Source organism: Pelodiscus sinensis, chromosome 6 (assembly GCF_049634645.1).
Source record: "Pelodiscus sinensis isolate JC-2024 chromosome 6, ASM4963464v1, whole genome shotgun sequence".
Classification (NCBI taxonomy): Eukaryota; Metazoa; Chordata; order Testudines; family Trionychidae; genus Pelodiscus; species Pelodiscus sinensis.
In genome coordinates this window covers 74,934,531-74,955,858 of record NC_134716.1, presented here as the reverse complement: position 1 = coordinate 74,955,858, position 21,328 = coordinate 74,934,531, and the positions used below count along the sequence as shown (strand labels likewise).

Genomic DNA, 21,328 nt, shown 5'->3' with positions numbered 1-21,328 from the left:
TGCTGTTATGTCATTAGATGTCTAAGTACTGAAGGTGTCTCCATTCCTTGTAAAAATGTTGCATACGACATGTGCCCATGATACTTAAATACTTTTGCATATTGGTTTTCAATTGTATACTGCTTTAATATTGCAACAAAATCTCTGTGTTTCATTCAAAGTTTGCATCAACTAAACATAACTGTTATCAATAAGTGCCTGTCTTGATCTTTTTTTTTCAGGATGGAACATATCAAATGAGCCAGTTAAGATAATTGCCAATCTTAAAATGAAACAAATATTTGCCATGTCTTGTTTCCTCTCTCAGTAATAAGAAGTTATTTAAAATAATCAACAAGTGTCTCCTTTACAACATTTTCATGCTATTTCTGTGTTTGCAACCTCTTAACATCACTTCATGGAATCAGACCATTGGACATTATTTTTAAAACTGCTTTCATTAAACTTTAAGCCCTCATGGATTTCAATGAAAAGTGCAGTGTTTTTATTGAGGAAACTTTTGATTCCAGAATAAGCCATAAGCTAGTAATACAGCATCAAATATATTTAATGTTTCTATGAAAAAATCTTGATAATTTACAAGCGCATGCATTTCCAAATTACCTCTCTTTCATTTTGACACATATATAGTCAAATGTAACAACAAACATCAAACTGTGTTTATAGAGCACCTATATACCAAACATCAAACTGTGTTTATAGAGCACCAAATACGCTTCCCATCCGCTACAAAACATGTTATATAGGTTCAAAACTCTTTCTGGGGCTTGCTTTAAATTAGGTTAACACAAACAAGTTCTAGCCCCTCCCCTCATGACTCTCCCTCCAGTGTTGGTTAACAAGAGGCATCTGCCATGGTGAGTCAGCATGGTTCATTTAGCACGTCCCTGCAGGGTTCCAACACCTGTTAACAGGATGGGTTGACAGAAGAGCCCAGCCACCTTATCACATGATGATACAGAGTTTGGTCTGTAACAAAAAAAAAAAAAAGTGCTAATGATTTAGTGATTTTTTCAAGGTATAGGTGAACTCTACTGATAAATGATGGTCCTGCCACCACACAGCTATCTAATATAGCATTTACACATACCAATATTGATTAATTATTCATTTACTTCTAAACATTCTTATTAGCTACTTGCTTGAAGGGACTATTTGTTCCCTACCCCCATTAATATAAGTGACCTAATTGAAAGCCACGCTTGTTACCCAGTGTTTTCTAGGTTTCTCAGGGATCCTCCCTTCCCCCACACTAACTCAAATATCACAATGCCAAATGTTCCTTAGACATTTCCCTTGGGAATCTGAAAGGCTAATTAGGGTGAGTTTCACCATAAAGAATACAGTTGTTAAAACAGCTTTTGTACACACTAGAGTAATGATCATTCTTTACACATCCTGTGATTTGTTGCTGCAATTTGCAGTCATATATCTCTTAGGAACTAATTCATGTGTTGTTATTTATTGCACGTATGATTATTAATGATATCTTAACAACTGTTAGAAGTAACTTATTTCACCTCAATAAGTCAAATGCTCCAACTCTGCATTTACAGATCTGAAGAGATTAGTTTCTCCAGACAAGCCATTTTGTCTTGTTTCCCCATCCTACAAAGGTAAGAACATAACATAAGAACAATATAAAAATGTCCATACTAGGTCAGACCAAGGTCCATCTACCCCAGTATCCTGTCTGCCAACAGTGGCCAATACCAAATGCCCCAGAGGGAGGGATCTCAACTGGTAATTCTCACGTGATCCATCCTCTGTCACTCATCTCCAGACAAACAGAGGCTAGGGACACCAGTCCTACCCTTCCTGGCTAATAGCCATTGATGTAAGATAAGGGAGTAATGTCTGAACTATTAACATTGATAGATATCTTTACATATATTACTGCCAAAGACTATTTCACTAATATTGTTTCTAAATAATGAAAATAATATTTTGCTATTCTATAGTATTGTCTGATTATTTAAATGAGGTTCACAAAAGTTAATAAATTATGATGCCCCAACAACTTGTGATGTAAGTAAATGTTCTTATCCCAGTTTTACATAGGAGCAACTGAAGCACACAAAGATTAAGCAATTTTCCCAATATCTTCCAAGAGGTCAGTCAAGAATCTGTTAATTTATCATACTCAAGAATGAAAAAGTAGTTTTAGTTTATCTAAAGAAAATAAGGAAACACAAAAGTAAACTCTCCATTAGAGAGCACAGTGTTTAATCCAATAAAAAAGAGACAATTTTGAGACAATAAAATGGTTTTAAACTCTGCACATGGTAGTTATTAGAAATTTAAAGGAAAAGGATGCAAAAGAGAAAAGCATTACAAACTTCACGCTACATATGCCACAAAACCCAGGTCCATTTTTTCCTGTCCTTGTGTTCTAAGAAAAGAAAGCATCACTAAATTCCTTAGTATCTGGAGGTACATCTACACAGCAACATTATTTAGTCCATGTCTACACAGCAGACAGTCATTTCCAAAAAATGTCAAAATACTGTCAAGCTGGAGGATTTCTTACTCCAACTCCTGTAACCCTCATTGTACAAGGAGTAAGAGCTCTCTATTTCAAAATAAGTGCTGTGTAGATGCTCCTTATTTCGAAATAAGCAATGCAATTGATGTAGCTCAATTTGCATAGCTTATTTCGAGTTAAACCTAAATAAGTGCTGTGTAAACACACCCTGACAGAATTGCTGAATTTATGTTAAATCCGACTGTGAAAAAAATGAAACCAAGAAGTGAAAAATTCTAACAACAAAACAAAAACAATGAGCCAGATTCCGGTGTCACCTTTCTGAAGTACGTAGTACCTTGATGTTAACTGAAGTGAGAGAAGAATCAGTTCGACCATCTAGATTTTGGGTAGTAATTATTCTTCTCTCCCTAAAACATAACAAAGGCTGCTTTTAAACTACTAAGGGGAAGATTGAACACAAATAACACTACTTTTGCAAGTCTCCAAAAATAGGCTTAGTTTTGCAAAACCTCAAGTGCCTCAAGGTTTATATATCCTGAGTAAGCAGAAATTGAGGCAACAGTGCAGTCACTAGCAAATTCTTGTTTAGTTGTATGTTTCTTTTATAGCATAATAAAGAGACAAAGTTAGTGAGATAATATCTTTAATGGGACCAACTTCAGTTGGTGAGTCAAGCTTTCAAATTTTCACAAAGCTCTTCTTCATAGAATATAATAACCATAATAGGAATTAGGACATCAGGTATGTATTTTACCATATCATTAAATTCCATAATCTCATTACATTTTGTAGAGTCTTTTCTTTGTTTTTGAATACTGTGAACTTTCTAATTAAAAATAACAAGTCCCATGTCCAAAAGCAGAATAGATCTTGAAAATATATTTGTCTGTTTTATATGATATAAAAATATTACTTTAGTAAAAAGCTGCAATATAAACAATGTTGATTAGTACTCTACTTTTACTGTAGCTTCATCCCAGTGTTCAAATACATTATGTTGGTTTGAGTACAGTGTTTGGGAAACCTGATTTTAGCTTCCCAACGGGGCTTGAATACCTAACGTCGCAAAATAACTTAAAACCAACTATTTGCTTATTTCATTTTCACTATAATTGTTAGTAGTCGGTTACATCAGATTAAATTAAAAGAAACTGGATTTACACCAATGTAAAGGAGACCTAAGTGTGAGACATTACACAACTGCTAGCATCTGTGAATACTTTCTGAGTTTAAAAAAAAAAACCTAAGAATTAGCAATGAGGTTATTTAGAGCCCTTTTGTTGCTTTGTGTAATTATGTGTTTGGAGGAAATTAATGGGAAGGGCAAATTCACTCCAATATGTGTTTACATGCTTAGGCATACTGGAAGTGTCAGAAATATATGTCCATGTATGTGTTCATATGACATTTTTGTGCCAGAGTTACTTACTCAAACCTTACTCCTGTTGTAAAAAGTTTTATGAGCAGTTTCACAATATGGTCCAACCAATTATATGGTGTAAAGAGTGAATTATGAAAAGAAAATACTCGAAGCAAGTTATAGCAAGCAATTTGTAAACAATCTATCAACATATTTTTTTGCATAACATGTTGAACAATTTTCAGTAACAAATAAATTAGTAAAATGCAAGATCTCTTCATGGATATATCTCAAATAGAAAAAGCAATGAAATTTGTCAGGTCATTTGCTATCAGTTGTGCACTCCGTTCTAATGCTTACTGGCTTGGCTCTTCATTGTATTTGAGAAATACAAAGGAAAAACTTAAAAAACAACAAATAGTATGGTAACACTTTAAAGACTAACAAAACATGTAGATGGCATCATGAGCTTTTGTGGGCACTGCTCCCCTCCCCCCCAAAAAATCTTAACACTACATAGCTTCAGAAATTAGAAAAACCAAAAAGAGGATAAATTTCTGTTTGGTACAGCTTTAAATAGATCACTTTTGACATCGGGTAGTGTCACGCTACATGTAAGCTCACCTTGTTACTAATTACTAATGTTACCAAATCATCTTTGACAAGTGCTCATACCTTGACAATTTACTTTGAGTTATGTAGTAAAACACCATGTGCCATCATAGACAGAAGACAAGATTGAGTTCAACTCTCATTTAAACTCTCATATTATTTAAAATTTTTATTTAAAAAAGGGAGTGTGTTATAGGGTTAAGATGCCGTTAAAATATATTGTTCCAAAATGATTGCATGGTGGCTTGGAGCTGAGAAACAACAAAATAGACTGCAGTGATGGGAATGTGCCTTGAGGACTGGCTGTCCCAGTATGACTGAGCAGACAAGACTTGAAGGAAAGCAATTAATCTGCATATCTAAAGGAGCATGGTAACAACATCAGATGAAACAAGTGAATATCTGGACTGAAAAGACTGCAGGAGTTAGCAAGCAGATGTCAAAAAGTATACAACAAGATGTCAAGAAAAGCATAACAAGCACTGGTTGCAAAGATTAGGGTGCTACATATCTGCATAATGAGTGCACCAAGCCATGGCTTGCAGACCTATGAGCTGTTCTGCAAACAAGTAGACCAGAAATCAACCAAACAAAAAATTCCATGAATAAATTCTGTAGGTGTACTTGGTCAGAATATAAACAGAAGAGCATGACAAATAGAGCAATAGCTAGAACTTGTCTCTGGAATAACTCCATCATGACTATTTTACTGGTTGTCAATAAGTTTCCTGTTATGTCAGGAAACTATACTAGGAACCTGAAAATTATCATTACAATGTCCTTTAGAAACTCTTTTTTTCCTACAAACACAAATAGGAAAGAAGATTGTAGTGGGATTGAGTGGGAATACATGATGGGCAAGAGCAATTGCGAGCAGAAGACAATGCAGGGAAGAGCATTTACCCGAGCTATTATTCTAAAATAGAACAAAAGCTCAGCCTGGCATTGTACATTCCTACTGGGAATTCCAGATTCATCATGATGCCATTAGAGGCATTTAGCCCACAGTGTAGGCACAAAAGTTAATGTCTGAAATCACTAGGGTTAGTATTAGTGAGGGACAGTGCTTACCAGTGATAAGACTAAGTGCTTTTATATCCTGAAAATGAGCCTATGGTCAACATACTATAAGATGCAGTGATCACTGACTTCTCTGGTATTTAGTATGACTGTGTAAGGGAATGGCTGCTTCCCTCAAAGGAGAAGTCTATTACATCAATCGCACCTCAATTACATGACTGCTATGATTTTATTTTCTTCATCCTGCACTTCAAAATGTCTGCATATCTGCTGTCTACACAGTTGGACATTGTATGATTTAAAGTTCGCAAAGAACCTTTACCAGAAGGCACACACTGTTCCCTCAGTGATAGAAATCCCCCCTCATCCCCCTTCTGTTCTGAAATTTGATTTGTCCTTTTCATATGTGTTCATTTTTTTGATTGTATCCTTTGGTATATATGGTTGTGACAATTTTCTTCCACTATTTGATCTGAGGAAGTGGGTCTGGCCCACGAAAGCTCATCACCTAATAAACCATCTTGTTAGTCTTTAAAGTGCTACATAGTCCTGTTTTTTGTTCCCTCGGTGACTTTATTTTTGTTCTTTGTTTTAATTATTTACCTTAATCTAAAAAATTTGCCCAGTCCAGTGTTGTACTTTGTATAGGGAGAATATAATACATTACTATTTTTACAGCTTTGGGAATGTTTATTCAGATCATCCAGACCCACTGAGTTCTTATCTTTCCACTTCTACATGTTTCTCTTCCTTTCTTCCATCTCTTTCCTTCAGATTCCTCAAATTTACCCATCGAATACTACTTTTCTCCCATTTTCCTCATTTCCCATTTTAAAGTTCTTTCCACCTCCCTCACTTCTCAAAGTTTCTTGCACTTTCAGCAATTTCCATTAGCTTTGCTGAAATGGTGGGGCCTTGCAAGTAGTCTCTCCTGAATTTCTGCCAGCTGTTATTTTCCACTCTCAGGAGTCCCCAGCAGTTCTGTCCTGGGCCAGAAGGATATGATCTAAGCCAGGCCGGAGACAAAATTTGAAGATACCAGTTCAATAGCTGTTTTATTTTATTTTTTCCAAATACCTGAACAGATTTCAAAAGTACACGAGAAGGGCTGGCTTGATGTTTGGGCCAATATTTTATTACTTCATCATGATCAATCACCCATCTCTTTTGATGGTTCAGAACTGATTTTCTCTTTTCCCGGAAAAGCTGGTCATTCAGTAGGCATATCACATTGGTGTCTTTCTTATTTGATTTAGAAACAGTCAGGATGTTCATTTGTCATCACTCTATAATTAGGGTGGTTACCAGACATATTTCCTCAGTTCTTTTAATGTGATTTCTCAGATTGTGTGTCACATTTCCTAACCAGGCCCAACTCTTCCACACCAACTTTTTTTACAAAAAGCCATATCACATCTGAAAGCCTTCCTTTCTCACTTCCAAATTTGTATCAGAAATATGACAATGTTGTCTTCCCTGTGATTTTCTCTCCCCCCACTGAACTTCGAGTTCATGCACAACACCAGGCTGACTTACCTACATTTTCATAGAAGAGATTTAACAATGACAGTGTTATTATGTTGCAATCCTAGAGGGACCATTTCCAGGGGGAAAGGATCATTCATTCTCTCAGGAGGCAGAATAGTCAAGAGAAGAGAGCATATGGCTGGAATACAGGAATTCCTGAGCTGGAATCCCACCGGAGACATAATAATGGAAATAAAATGAACAAGCATATATTGTGTGCACTGAACCCAATCTAATCATGATAGCTCTAGGAGAAAATAATTATTATCTTTCCTCCAATCATGGATATTCATGAACTTCATATTATTTGAAATATATGCTGTACTTACAGATCTAAAACTGAAAATGGGAATAGAAGGCATTTTCAGCTAATCTAGATTTTGCAAGATGAGGTCTTTAAAAGGTGTAAAATATTCATTTCCCTCCTTCCCCTCATGTGTTGGATTGCAGTGGTGGCTAGCCCAAGGGCATGGTATGCTAGGGTTTGGAAGAAAAAGAGTGTGTGTATCCTGCCCTTCCCTGTGTGCTAATGGTAGAGCTGAACACCATCTCAAGCTTAGAAAAGTAGCCTGATGTGGCTAGCTCTCAGTTTCAGATTTTCCATTTAATTTGTGGTGACTCATCTTTGTTTGTTTATGGCCACTGATGTGTGCTTGGCTAATAGAAAACTGATGCCTCATCTCCAAGCAAAAAACATATGCTTCATTTCAAATTGCCATGTAATGGTCAGCTGCAGCATACAATTTTTGTTTAAATAGTGTACTTGGCACTGCAAACACCACATGGAAACACTGATTCCCAGTCATCCATATAATGTAGTGCAACAACCTACAAGTCAACTATAAAAATATAGTCTTCAGAGTCAGCTGTACCAATTCTTTTGTTTAGGTGTTTGTGTAAAACACATAAGAATATGTGATTTAAAAAATATAAATAATGATAGTCTCTACTTAAGAAAAGTATTGCTGTTTAAGGCGGTGATGCATTAATATTGGTACAGGTATATAGTGAAGTTTTTCTAGCCTTTGCAAAAACTATGGTTCTAATCCTGCAAACCATTTACTAACACAATTAGCATAGATGTGAAACTAACTGATTTGTTATTTTTCAATTTGGCCATTGACCTGATTTTAAAAAATGGATTTTGGGTCAAATGTAATTTTTGATTAAACCCAAAAAGATATATGCTCTTTAGTTTGAGGATTTACTTTTAGAGGCAGTTGAAGTAAAATTTAAAATGCCATTTTAAATGGAAAAGTTGCAATGTTTCAGCTAAAAAATATTAAACTAATGTAAGATCTCTATTTCTTTTACAAAATGTTAAAGGGTTTTGACTTTTTTTTGGAATTTGCATTTGTTTTCGCAACTGAAACAACTTGGTGACCTTTGACATGAATTTACAAAAATGTTTTGGTTGAACTGAATTTGCACTTTTCAGCAAAAAAGAAGTTTAGTCTGAAAAAATGTTACTCAGCTCAATGAGTAGTGCTCTCTCCTGTGAGTATCTCCATTGACATAATCAGACTCAATTCAGAGGTAATTCTAAGGAGGTTTAAGACAGCCTAAATAAAATCTATGACAGAGTGTGTGAATAGAATGTATATGTGATATCAGTTTGACTCTAGTCTTAGGACATAATTGTGACTTGAACTATGTACACAAACCAGGGTGTAAAAAGGGGATTAAGAAGAATCCATCCTGAGAATGCTATTTTGGGCTCAGGAAGCCAAAGGAAAAAGCAGATCTTGTTCCTGCTGTTCCCTCACACTGAACAGAAGATTCAGGAGGGGCAAAGAGTGGGCAGAGACTTGTATATGACCCATCAGTGACTCAGCCAGAGCAACTGAGCAGCCACAAGAGTGTTCTCAGTTTTCTGCTCATATTGGTTAGCAACAAATGACTACAACCTCCCAAGCAAGAGCAGAGTGTGCCTCAGAAGAGTCTCTCCAAGAGTGCTTCTGCTGGGGTTTGAATACCACCTTAATTAGATTCACTGAGACTTACCCTGCATACCCAAGTGTAGCTTCCATTCCTCCCCCACAAGGACTCTTCTACACAGAGAAGGTACCAAGGAGGTGTAAACTCTCATGGCAAGGGGCCAGAAGAAGCGGTGTAACCAAAAAAAAAAAAAAAACCCACAAACAACTGGAGCTTGTAAGAAAGTGTAAATTACAGTAGTCTGTAACTTTAACACTCACTTTCTTTTGGCTCCTCAATGGTTAAGTTACACAAACTAAAATCCCTTATACATCAGTAAAGGGAGACTTTAAATGAATGTATAGGAATGCAAATGCTATAACTTTACACATCATCTCTGCAATGGATCCAGTGGCTTCAATGGCATCTTTCATAAGTAAAGGTTTGCATCACGGGGCCCTCTCTATGTGTTGTTCTAGCCAATTCTGATTTTCCTGGTCAATTAAACATTGTGAGGGAAATGCAAGTCAGTCTCTCGTGTGTAAGAAATGTGCTCCTCCTAATTTTCTTTCCTTGCAAGATCACACCAGTAGAAGATTGTAAGTATAACATCCTTCCAAACAATACAAGCAAATTAATAAAATATGAAAATAAACTTCTAAAAGAGACACAAAAGAACAAAATCAAAACAACTTTTATTAAAAAATGACATAAGTGTACAGGATTAATACAGGCTGACAAGGGGCAAGCCATGGCCAGTTAGTGACGTAATGCTTGGAATCAAAGAAAATGAAGGTCTAAGACAGAATTATACCCAAGAAAGATGGTTACAAAACTGAAGGGCTCTGAAACCAATTGAAAAGTCTGGAACTCCCTCTCTCTAGCCAGGGAATAGCTTGAGGTCTCCAAAGATCTAAAATAAATTCCAAAAAGTTATAAAAACAAGAGAATGGAAACCACATGGAATATAATGGAGTCTCAAAGCACTAAAGAACTCCCATCCAATATAGATAGATAACACAGATGTATATAGGTTACATTCAGCTTGGATGAATTTTAAACATTTCTATACAGAAAGATTTTTTTAAATGATTGAGGAAAAATGATGACATTTGGGATACCTATGACAAGAATTCATTTTTCCTCCCCATGACTGAAATTATCTTTGAATAAGGTACAATTCTTTTTTTAGCTCTCTCTTTCTTCTGTTCTTTTCTGTTCATGTGTTATATGAAGTGCATTGGTTTGTACCTGACAAGGGAAAGCATTGAACATTTTGCTGCTGCTGCTGCTGTTTTGGGAAAAGAGAGTGGAGAACAAGATTGGTTATTGTTTTGCCATTTCACAACTCGTTTATGAAACATTCACAGCAGTAATTAGTAACTACACCTGCATGGCATAGCATAGTATTATAGGTCTTGCAAGTTTTCCAAATTTTAATGAGCAGAATTCTTTAGCTATTACAAAAAGGGAGCAGGATTCAAGAGATGTTCCTACAATGGATTAGACTGTACTCTGAGTGTCCCATTACTTTTGCTTTCCTCTTTTTTAAAGCAAATTGACGGATACTTATAAAAGGTGCTAAATTGATAGTGTAACACTGACATGTGGAACCACACCTGAAACCCTGTATAGCTTAGTACATGAGCCTTTACAGCTTCAGCTAAAAGTCAGCTGGCACTCAGCTAAGGCTGTACATCAAACACATTATCTCTCTGTAAGTGCAACTACATGGGACAGTACCAGACACCCAGCAGGGGTGTGGGTTACATAAGCACTAGAGTTGAAGTCATGTATATACCCAGAAAACACATTTTAGAAGGACCCCACGCAATGCAGTGATCCTCAAAAGGCCCAATCAACATGCCTCAACCCTTATTCAGCAGTGTCACCTGTGAGGATAAGAGAGCAGTTCCCGTATTACCCAGGCCTCTTGCTGTGGCTCGCCAACAAGGATGTCACATTTGATGGTTGTGACTTTTTGATATTTACACTTGTCCACTAAGGAACAGAGTGACCCCTCAACACATTTCAACCGAATGGCATCTACGTTCAGTAACTATCAGCATAAACTGAATTTGAAGTGGCAACCTACAAATGAAAGGCCAATCCATGCATACTAAATCTAAATCTGCTCTATGCCTCTGTTTAAAATTTGTGTATATAAATTTAATGTTTGTAAAACAGGAAGTGGTGGTACATATACTACTATGGGAGCTTCTTTTAAGCAGCTGACTCATTTTACAGCAAGGCACATATACGGCCTTTCTGATTTTCAAAGCTTTCATTGCCCTGTCATTTCAGGCACGAGTGCTTATTCATTAGATATTGTATCTTTGTATTTTGGTCATTAGTATAATGGGTCATCGATCATGTCATGTTGTCTGTAACCTAGTTATAGTTCTGGCAGAAGAAAGTGTCTAAAATCATGGTTTCAGATTAGAAGCCTTTAAAAACTCATTAGCTTTTGACAATTATACTAATATCCAAAGCACTAAAAACTTTGGAGCTCATTTCTGCAAAAGATCAGACCGTGAAAATATTCAGAAGAAGTTTTGTCTTTTCATTTCCCCAGAAACAAAAAATGGAAAATTCCCCAGATGTGAAAATCTATTTCTGATCAGAAGAAGGCCACATTGCAATCATTTTTAACTTAGTTTATGTCATAGAATGGAAAAACATTACAACAAAATATGAAGACCTTGCTCTCCTTTGGGCACACTCCCTCTTCTATGCCACATGTATCTGGATCTTTATCATTCTCCATATCAAACTCAGAAGATAGGAGACCAGGGTGTTCAGACACCATTCTCAGCTGCTCTGTGCAGACAGGGTAAAAGTATCTGTGAATAATGGTTTTATAAACAACAAGTTTTGTAAATAAGTAGTATTCTGGTTGAGCTTTTCACTGCTGAGTTCATCAGCCAAATCTTTAGCTGGTTGGAAGTGAGAGACACTAAAGTCAGAGACGCTACATCACTTAGACCAGCTGAGCATCTGGTTCATAGATTTGATTTCTTCAAGCAACCATCACACTATTCATCACATTTGGCAGTTACTGTGCAGGAGAAGCCCTGTACTAGAATGACAGGCATGTGACAGTTCAAGATTGAGTGGCACTGCCAGTAATGCTGTACTCTGTGCAGTGCAATACTGCCTGCACATACGAGCTCCTGCTCTAGGTGAAATCTGTGACAAAACTTCCATTAACCTAACTGGAATCACGTTTTAGCTAACTATTCCTTGCTGCTCCTAGATTCGTTATTAAAATTGTTTAAAAAATGCCACGTTAAGAATGAAGATTAATCTGTGCCCTCCCCTTCATGTGCTGAGAAAATAAATTCTATTCAGTAATCATCACCACCCTAGGAAAAAATAGGAGATTAACAAAATTAGATTAACAAGATTAGAAAGGCAAAGGCACAAAATGAGATCAAACTAGCTACAGGCATAAAGGGAAACAAGAAGACCTTTTATAAATACATTAAAAGCAAGAGGAAGACCAAGGACAGGGTAGGCCCACTGGTTAGTGAGGAGGGAGAAGCAGTAACAGGAAACTTGGAAATGGCAGAGATGCTTAATGACTCCTTTGTTTTGGTCTTCACCGAGAAGTCTGGAGGTGTGCCTAACGTAGTGAATACAAGCAGAGAGAGGGTAAGTTTAGAAGATAGGATACACAAAGAACAAGTTAAAAATCACTTAGGAAAGTTAGATGTCAGCAAGTCACCAGGTCCTGATGAAATGCATCCCAGGATACTCAAGGAGCTGATAGAGGAGGTATCTGAGCCTTTAGCTATGATCTTTGAAAAATCATGGCAGACGGGAGATTCCAGAAGACTGGAAAAGGGCAAATATTGTGCCCATCTATAAAAAGGGGAATAAGAACAACCCAGGAAACTACAGACCGGTCAGTTTAACGTCTGTCCCAGGGAAGATAATGGAGCAGGTAATTAAGGAAATCATATGCAAACACTTGGAAGGTAATAAAGTGATAGGGAATAGCCAGCATGGGTTTGTGAAGAACAAGTCATGCCAAACTAATCTGATAGCTTTCTTTGATAGGATAACAAGCCTTGTGGATAAGGGAGAAGCGGTGGATGTCATATACCTAGACTTTAGTAAGGCATTTGATATGGTCTCACATGATATTCTTATTGATAAACTAGGCAAATATAACTTAGATAGGGCCACGATAAGGTGGGTGCATAATTGGCTGGATAACCGTAGTCAGAGAGTTGTTGTTAATGGTGCTAAATCCTGCTGGAAAGGGATAACAAGTGGAGTTCCGCAAGGGTCTGTTTTGGGACCCGTACTGTTCAATATCTTCATCAATTATGTAGATATTGGGATAGAGAGTATGCTTATTAAGTTTGCAGATGATACCAAACTGGGTGGGGTTGCAACTTCTTTGGAGGATAGGGACATAATTCAAAATGACCGTAGCAAGTTAGAGAAATGGTCAGAGGTAAACAGGATGAGGTTTAATAAAGAGAAATGCAAAGTGCTCCACTTAGGAAGGAACAATCAGTTCCATACATACAAGATGGGAAGCGACTGTCTAGGAAGGAGCATGGCGAAAAGGGATCTAGGGGTCATAGTGGACCACAAGTTGAATATGAGTCAACAGTGTGATGCTGTTGCAAAAAAAGCAAACATGATTCTAGGTTGTATCAACAGGTGTGTTGTAAGCAAAACTTGTGAAGTCATTCTGCCACTCTACTCTGCACTAGTTAGGCCTCAGCTGGAGTACTGTGTCCAGTTCTGGGCGCCACATTTCAAGAAAGATGTGGAGAAATTGGAAAGGGTACAGAGAAGAGTGACAAGAATGATTAAAGGTTTAGAGAACATGACCTATGAAGCCAGGCTTCATGAACTGGGCTTGTTTAGTTTGGAAAAAAGAAGATTAAGGGGGGACATGATAGTGGTTTTCAAATATCTAAAAGGGTGTCACAAGGAGGAAGGAGAAAATTTGTTCCTCTTGGTTACTGAGGACAGGACAAGGAGTAATGGACTTAAAGTACAGCAGGGGAGGTTTAGATTGGACATTAGGAAAAAATTCCTAACTGTCAGGGTGGTCAAATATTGGAATAAATTGCCAAGGGAGGTGGTGGAATCTCCCTCTCTGGAGATATTTAAGAACAGGTTAGATAGACATCTGTCAGGGATGGTGTAGACGGAGCTTGGTCCTGCCTTGAGGGCGGGGGGCTGGACTCGATGACCTCTCGAGGTCCCTTCCAGTCCTATGATTCTATGAAAATCCCATTAAAAAAAAGCAAAAACCATCACCATGACTCACCCTTCAACCATCACATTATTCATTCTGTTTCCATGTTATAGCCCTTCCCATCACCGTATTGCTTGTCTATTTAGTGTTGGGGTTCTCTAGAGCAGGATATTTTGTATTTACAGGTATAACACAATGGGGTCCCAATCCTGGTTAAAGTCTCTAGGTGCTACAGATAATAAAACATTAATAATACAAAATAATAAAACAAATAATAAAATTAATACTAAGGTCTTGCATAATCTTATGTGATGGCATGTTCTGTGTTGGAACACCAAAAACCTCCAGTGCTAAAACCAGGAATTTCTACAGCTTGAAATTATATACAGTATAGCAAACTGTTGCAGTCAGGGCTATTAAAAATCCAAATCTAGTGTGGACTGAGCACAAATGTGGACACATCCCCCTCGCACCTTCTCCTTCACACAAAACATTTGGTATAAAGGGATGAATCTAACAAGAATTAGTAACTGCCAGAGGTAGAGGGGAAATCACTTTTATTATAGAATTTACTAACATTTCATGCATGTTTTCTTTAGAAGCAATCAATAAATATATGTGTTGAATTATTTTAAAAGAATTTTTTTTCTAATTGCCAATTCTATAAACACCAGTGTGGCATCCACACATCAGGCTGTGTTTGCACTACCACTTAAATAGACTCATAGAATTGTAGGACTAGATCAGACCTCAAGAGGTCATGCAGTTCATTCTGCCCTGAGGAGTCAGCATTAAATGATTACTTATTAATAAAATTGTGGAATCAGAACATTATTGGTGATTTTGCAGATGTTGTATCAGGAAGAATGAAAGAACCACACTTTATCCTTAGACAGCAATATTAGCTCTGAGGAACTGATGAACATAAAGTAAGTATTCAACTTAGAAGATGCTAATAGCAGAAATGGGGCAAAGGGGTAGACATTTTTTATAGTCACTTTTCCTGCTTGAAGCATAATTCACTAAAGCTCTTCCTTCCATCACTTCTCGGAAATTCCTTCTAAATGGTTTGAGTGTTCTTAGTTGAGAGAAATCCAAGTATAACATCATGAATCCTTTATATTGCTAGCTTCTACTGTGCCTTCACCGTGCCACTGGCTGTGGTAGCATCTTAGGTGCCAACATCTTTAGTTGGCACTTCAACTATCTGAATGTTCAAAAGAGCCTAGTTATTGCCAAAACGAAGATTCTGGCGAGACACCCTGGTTTACAGAAGGCAAGTAATCAGACATCTCTGAACACTAAGACACTTTACAGTGTCTCATTTGGGCATCCAAACCTGGGGCACTCAAAAATCTCCAGTTACTTTTGAACAACTAGGCCAAAAAATGTATGGGACAGCACTGTAGGTGCTATTTCCCCCTCAAGTATTTTGTATATTGGCCAAGACTGAAGTGGTTAAAATCAATAACACTTGATTAAAAGTCTCATGGGCAGGCAGAAGGCCAGAAGAAAGAAGTCCAAAAGCCCAGAAACTGCATTCTTACTTGAAGTAAAACATACTATATCGCTCAGGCAACAAGTCAGGGGGAAAGAACAGTTAGCTGTCACTGACAGTGAAAATGCAATTACATTAGAAATGTCCGTTATCCGTGATTTTAGCAAATCCACTTCTTTCATTTTATCCATTAGTTCTATGAAATCTCCCATTTCATGTCATTTGTTGTGGGCTCAATAAAGCTTTTCGGGTGGTGCTGCCTCAGCATGAATTCTATTCCTTGCTGAGGGACCACCAATTATTTGAAGGGAAACAAAACCAGAAGAATAAATATTACATGCTGATGGATGCTTGTCAGGAAAACTAAGGGTACTTTCAACAGGCCTTGTCAGATACAATGCATTCAGCAAATCTACGTTTTTGATGGCAAAGTGGATAGAATGCTCCAGCTGCTCCCCTGGCAAACCTCAAGTTTTGTCTCTGAAATGTAAATTATAGATGACAGTGGTGGAATGGAAATGGATTGCATCTTTAAAGATAAATGTCATGGAAAAAAAAACACTGAAAAAAAAGAAGAGGGAAAAAAAGGTTCTGATTGTGCAACAGAAGTTCTTTAACTTATTGTGATATTTATTGTTCTCCAGCCTCAAACTTCGTAAAGTGCCCTTTTTCCCTCTTTTTTCACTCTCTTTTCAAAGCACTTCCATCTAGAGCTGTGCAAGTTTTTCTGAAGCTCACAGAGAGTGCTGGGTTGCAACTATAATAAAAAGCTTGCCAAGACTTGGAAGTCTGAACTGGCAATGGTTTCTGTTGTATCAGCATTTATGTATTATGGCGATGTTATCATACCATGAAATAAAAAAGAAACATGGGAGCAGTCATGGCAAATGCTCAAGAAATGGTTGACACAGTATCAATAGGTATATTTGGATTATTGGCCAGGGCATAGTTTTCATATAAGCCATTCAATTCACATTTAAGTCCATCATAGGAGATTATACTTTTTAATTTAGACCAGTAAGATCTAAAATGTTGGCATTTTTCCTGCATCTGATAGTAGTGAAGAACATTAAGGAATTTTTTTTTGAAAAACTCCAGTACCTTGGGATGGTTTGACTTCACAAGAATGCAGCCCCAGAACTGGCTCTGGAGTTAGGATCTATTTTCATTTCTGCAACATATTTTATTGCAAAACTGGGATTTTTGCAAAAATATATAGAATTGCACATAAACTTTGCTAACTGTGTGGTGCTCAAGTGAAGTGTTGCAGATTTACTGAGGAGGTGAGGTTGGGGGGTGTGTTTTTTCTGGGTTTTGGGCCTTGGAGAAATGAGGGAGATGGTAGAATGCCATACAGAGTAACTCAGTAAGTTGTCACTATATCATGCAGTAGGAATTTAAAAATATGTTAAAATGGATAAGGTAGCAAATTTACAGCCAGAAATGCATGAATGTATGAGCTATGGTAGAAGAACTAGGGGCAGTTAGAATCTGGGTGACTGTCCTATATTAAGATTTCCATAGGTGAGTGGATAATTCATAAACAACGTATTTATGTTAAAGAGAAGCTTAGTCTGTAAATAGTCCCATTTGGAATCAGTGGACTCCACTGTTCCAAGCTCATACCAGCTCAGCTCAGGAGGAAAGGCAAAGATGTTTTGAAGTCAACTTCCTTTCTCTTCCTACCCTGAGGGAAGCAGAGAAATTGAAGACGCCTAAGCACTGCTCGAAAGTATGCAGGTTTATAAAATGGCTTACTAATGGCATGTCTACACTACAGAAATCATTGAACTCCAGAGTGTCAATCTTCTAGCATGCGATTTTGCAGGGCTAATGTAGACCTCCACATTGGAGTAACGGTAGTTCGGAATAGGAAGCCTAATCCGAACTACCTACTCCGTGCCGCGTGTAGCCGCGGGCACGGAGTCCGAACTAGCGGGGCTTTAAAAATGGCGGCGCCCGGCAAGATGCAAATGAAGCCCGGGAAATTCAAATCCCGGGCTTCATTTGCAACTTCGGTTGCCTACATTAACCACCCTAGTTCGAACTAGGGTGGAAATGTAGACATACCCTTATTACTTTTGGAAATCTCACTAGATCCCTATCTACATCTTTAAGTGCCTAAATACTTTTAAAAATCTTTCACAAAAAGATTCAAGAGCAGTAGCAACTTGCCTTAGTAATGCAACACATCAGAAAAGAGAAGACATTTAAGAGAGGCCAGTTACTCATAGGATAAAAGAGACAAAATACTGACACATAGCTCTCATGAACAACTGAGAAGAACATTAACACTCGTTGCAGAGATATATGTTGCTGTTACCACAAAACATTGATAATTTTTTGAACCAAATAGATCCAAGACCACAGGTCACTACCTTCCTTTCCCTTTTCAATCCACCTCAAGTAGAGGCAGGCAAGTTCTCACTGTTCATCAACATCAAGAGGCAAGTGACTTGTCATGTATAGCTTAGGGGGGGAAACAGCAAATGAAATAGTGAATGTTTTGAAGAAGCAGTTTGACAAAACCAAGTATCTCACCCTTTGCTTCTGGGATTCAAGCTTTGTTAATGCAGTATAATGCTGTGAATTGCTCATCATTAAATAAGGGAGTTTCCTCTGAAGATAAAATACTATCTGAGCCCTCTCCTGAGGCAATGTACCTACTGTAGGTGATACTGTTCTGGTTTGATGCAATATAGTCATGACCTACTATAGAAATGGGCAAAAGAGGAGGAGTTCACACTGAAAACCTCCAAAGTTCAGATGCCTATTTTAAATTCCTTATAACAGTCTGAGCTGCATTGTAAACTGGAAACTTCTTATCAGTCTATCTCAACATATTTCCAGTGGCCCTGGTTTTGAGAAGTCTTTTATTTAGTCAGTATATAGCACTTTACTCTTCACTGAAAATGCCCTATATCCAGCCTTTCATGATTAAATTGGAGTGTGTTAGCATAGGGCCCTCCTTTTATCTCAGCTATTATAGTATCACACAGAAGGAAAGGTGGAGCTTAATTCAGAAAGAAAAGGTGGACTAGGAATTAGGATGGTCACATAAGGTTCTATTTCCTGCTCCACAGCAGATTTTCTGTATAACTTTGGGCATGTCACTTAACCTCAGTATGCTCCAGTGTCTGAAAAATGGGGACAATTCTAATTCTCCTCTTTTCCTCATGGGGTAATTCTGATGGGATGGGTGCCATATAAACAAAAAAAACTCAACATCTTATAGCAGGTGCATACTCCATTAGCAGAAAGCAAAGTAAATCGGGTATTGTTAAATGAGCAGGTCCAGATACATTTGCAAAAAATCCAAGAATTTTACAAGAGCTGGCCAAGAAGCTTGCTGGAGTGTCAATGTTGATTTTGAATAACTATTGGGATATTGAGGAAGTTCCAGAAGACTGAAAGAAAGATAAATGTTGTGCCAATATTAAAAAAAAAGGGTAAATGGGATGACCCAGGTAATTATAGGCCTGACAGTCTAATATCAAATCCAGGAAGATAATAGAGCAGCTGATGTGGGATTCTATTAATAAAGAATTCAAAAAGAATAATATAATTAATGCCAATCAACAAGGGCTTTATGGAAAATAGATCCTGTCAAACTAACTTTATATCTTTTTTATGAGATTACAAGTTTGGTTGTAAAAAGATAATAGCACTGATGTAATAGACTACTGTAACGCCTTTGACTTGGTTACTACATGACATTTTGATTAAAAGATTAGAAAATAATAAATGAACATGAAACACATTAAATGGATTAAAAGCTGTCTAACTGATAGGTGTCAAAATGTAATTGTAAATGGGGAATCATTACTAAATTGATGTATTTCTAGTGGGATCCCCAGGGACTGGTTCTTGGGCCGTATGTTATTTAACATTTTTATTAATGACCTGGAAGAAAACATGGATGGCTAGTTTTATACAGGAGGTCAGACTAGATGATCACAGTGATCCCTTTTGGCCTTGGACTCTGTTAATATATGAATCTGGCTTAAGTCTGAGGCTGGCCAGAGACCAGTTTAATCCCCAACACATTATAGTAACCACTAGGCTACCCCAATTTGTGCTTAGCTCTTTATAAGTCTAGGGGATCATTCTGGCAACTAACAGTTAACAGAAGATAGCAACGTTCTAGCCAGTCCCTTTTTCCTGACCAGAGTGTCTACTCTGACTAGTAGAGGACCTGGCTCAGAACTGCTATCCCAGCTCTGTGCCAGAAAGCATCCTCATCTGGGGGGAGAATCTGCAGGAAGGTAATTCAGGGGGGTGAAAGTCAAAGTAGCACTACCAGCATCGCAGACATGAACCATCATTAGAGAGCCAGATGATTTTTTTTTGCTGAGAGTGTCTGAAAGTGTAGCACATCAAGCAAAGCATTGCTCCTTACATTGAAAAGTAGGTTTAAAATGCAGATATTCATTTTGTGGAAGTGACAGCTGATCCTACTACATTTTAGTAGGAAAAATCAAGAAGAAGACTTATGGCAATATTGTCTTCCCCATCCAAAATGCAAGGAAATGGATGTTGCAAGGAGAAATCACTGACCCCTTCCCTGAAGCCTATTCATACAAATAGCCTTGTCACCATTCTGGCTACGTCTACACTACGAGTTTTGCTGGAATAGGCAATGCAAATGAAGTGTGGATTAGCATTTTCTCATTCTTCATTTGCATAATGTCTTTAGATCCGTTTTTGCGCGAAGGGGTTTTACGCAAAAACAAGCAGTGTGGACATTTCCTTTTGTGCAAAACCCCCTTTTTGTGAAAGAATCTTATGCTTCAAAAAAGGAGGTATTCTGATCTTGAGCAAAAAGGATTTTTTGCTCAAAAAGGAAACACTGCTTGTTTTTGTGCAAAAACCCCTAGCACAAAAACGGATCGGAAAAGATTATGCAAATGAAGCACAAGAAAATGCTAATCCGTGCTTCATTTTCATTGCCTTTTCCATCAAAACTCACAGTGTAGACATCTGTGTCCACTGTGTCAGCCTTGAGGCTGTAATAGTAGCCACAGACAATTTCAAAACCTCTCGGTTTTGGACAGTTACGAGTCCTCTCAACCTGATCTCAAGCCCTCCTCTATTCAAATGTTGAAGAGGCTATTCTAGTACAGTCCTCTGAGGTTTTCAGGAGGTATAGAATACCCCTCTTAACTTCTTTGGCCTGTTTCATTGTGCAATACAACCCTGGCACATCAGCTCACATATAAGAGGAGAAGGATTTGTACCTGAACATTTAAAATAATATGAACCACATGAATAACTGCCCCTGCATTAGAGAGATGAAAGAGTTTTGTATGGGAATAATATATATATATATATATATCCCAGATGAACATCACACCTGCCACAGAAAAATATTATTTAGCTGATCCAACAAAGCAGTTTGAAGACTCCTTTAAACAGAAATAAAATGCAGCAAGGTTTGAAATTTGCAAAGGTGTCTGTTACCTTTTTAAACTTCATCAATAAGCCAGACACTCTGATGTTCCACTAGCCCTGATGTTTATAATAGAAGTTATACTGCCATTGTGAAAGTGCCAACTCTGATTCCTACAGCAAAACTCTTGAAAATGATAAGCTACTCTCGCAGCAAGTGTAATGGAGTCTTGGAGCTCTAAGTCTAAGTGCCTGAGGTAGTGAAACACCAGATTCTGATTTTAAAAGGAAAGT

At 37.6% G+C, this 21,328-nt stretch overlaps 1 long non-coding RNA gene across 1 annotated transcript in view; it reads right to left on the bottom strand.

Annotated features, from left to right (window-relative positions):
• Positions 1 to 503: 503 nt before the first annotated feature.
• LOC142829750 (uncharacterized) overlaps positions 504 to 21,328 on the bottom strand; it is a 58,723-nt gene continuing 37,898 nt past the window's right edge. The window contains exons 3-4 of the long non-coding RNA XR_012904493.1: positions 1,521 to 1,608; positions 504 to 969 (exon numbers count right to left, since the gene is read on the bottom strand). This is a non-coding gene — a long non-coding RNA (uncharacterized LOC142829750). The remainder of the gene's footprint in view (positions 970 to 1,520; positions 1,609 to 21,328) is intronic.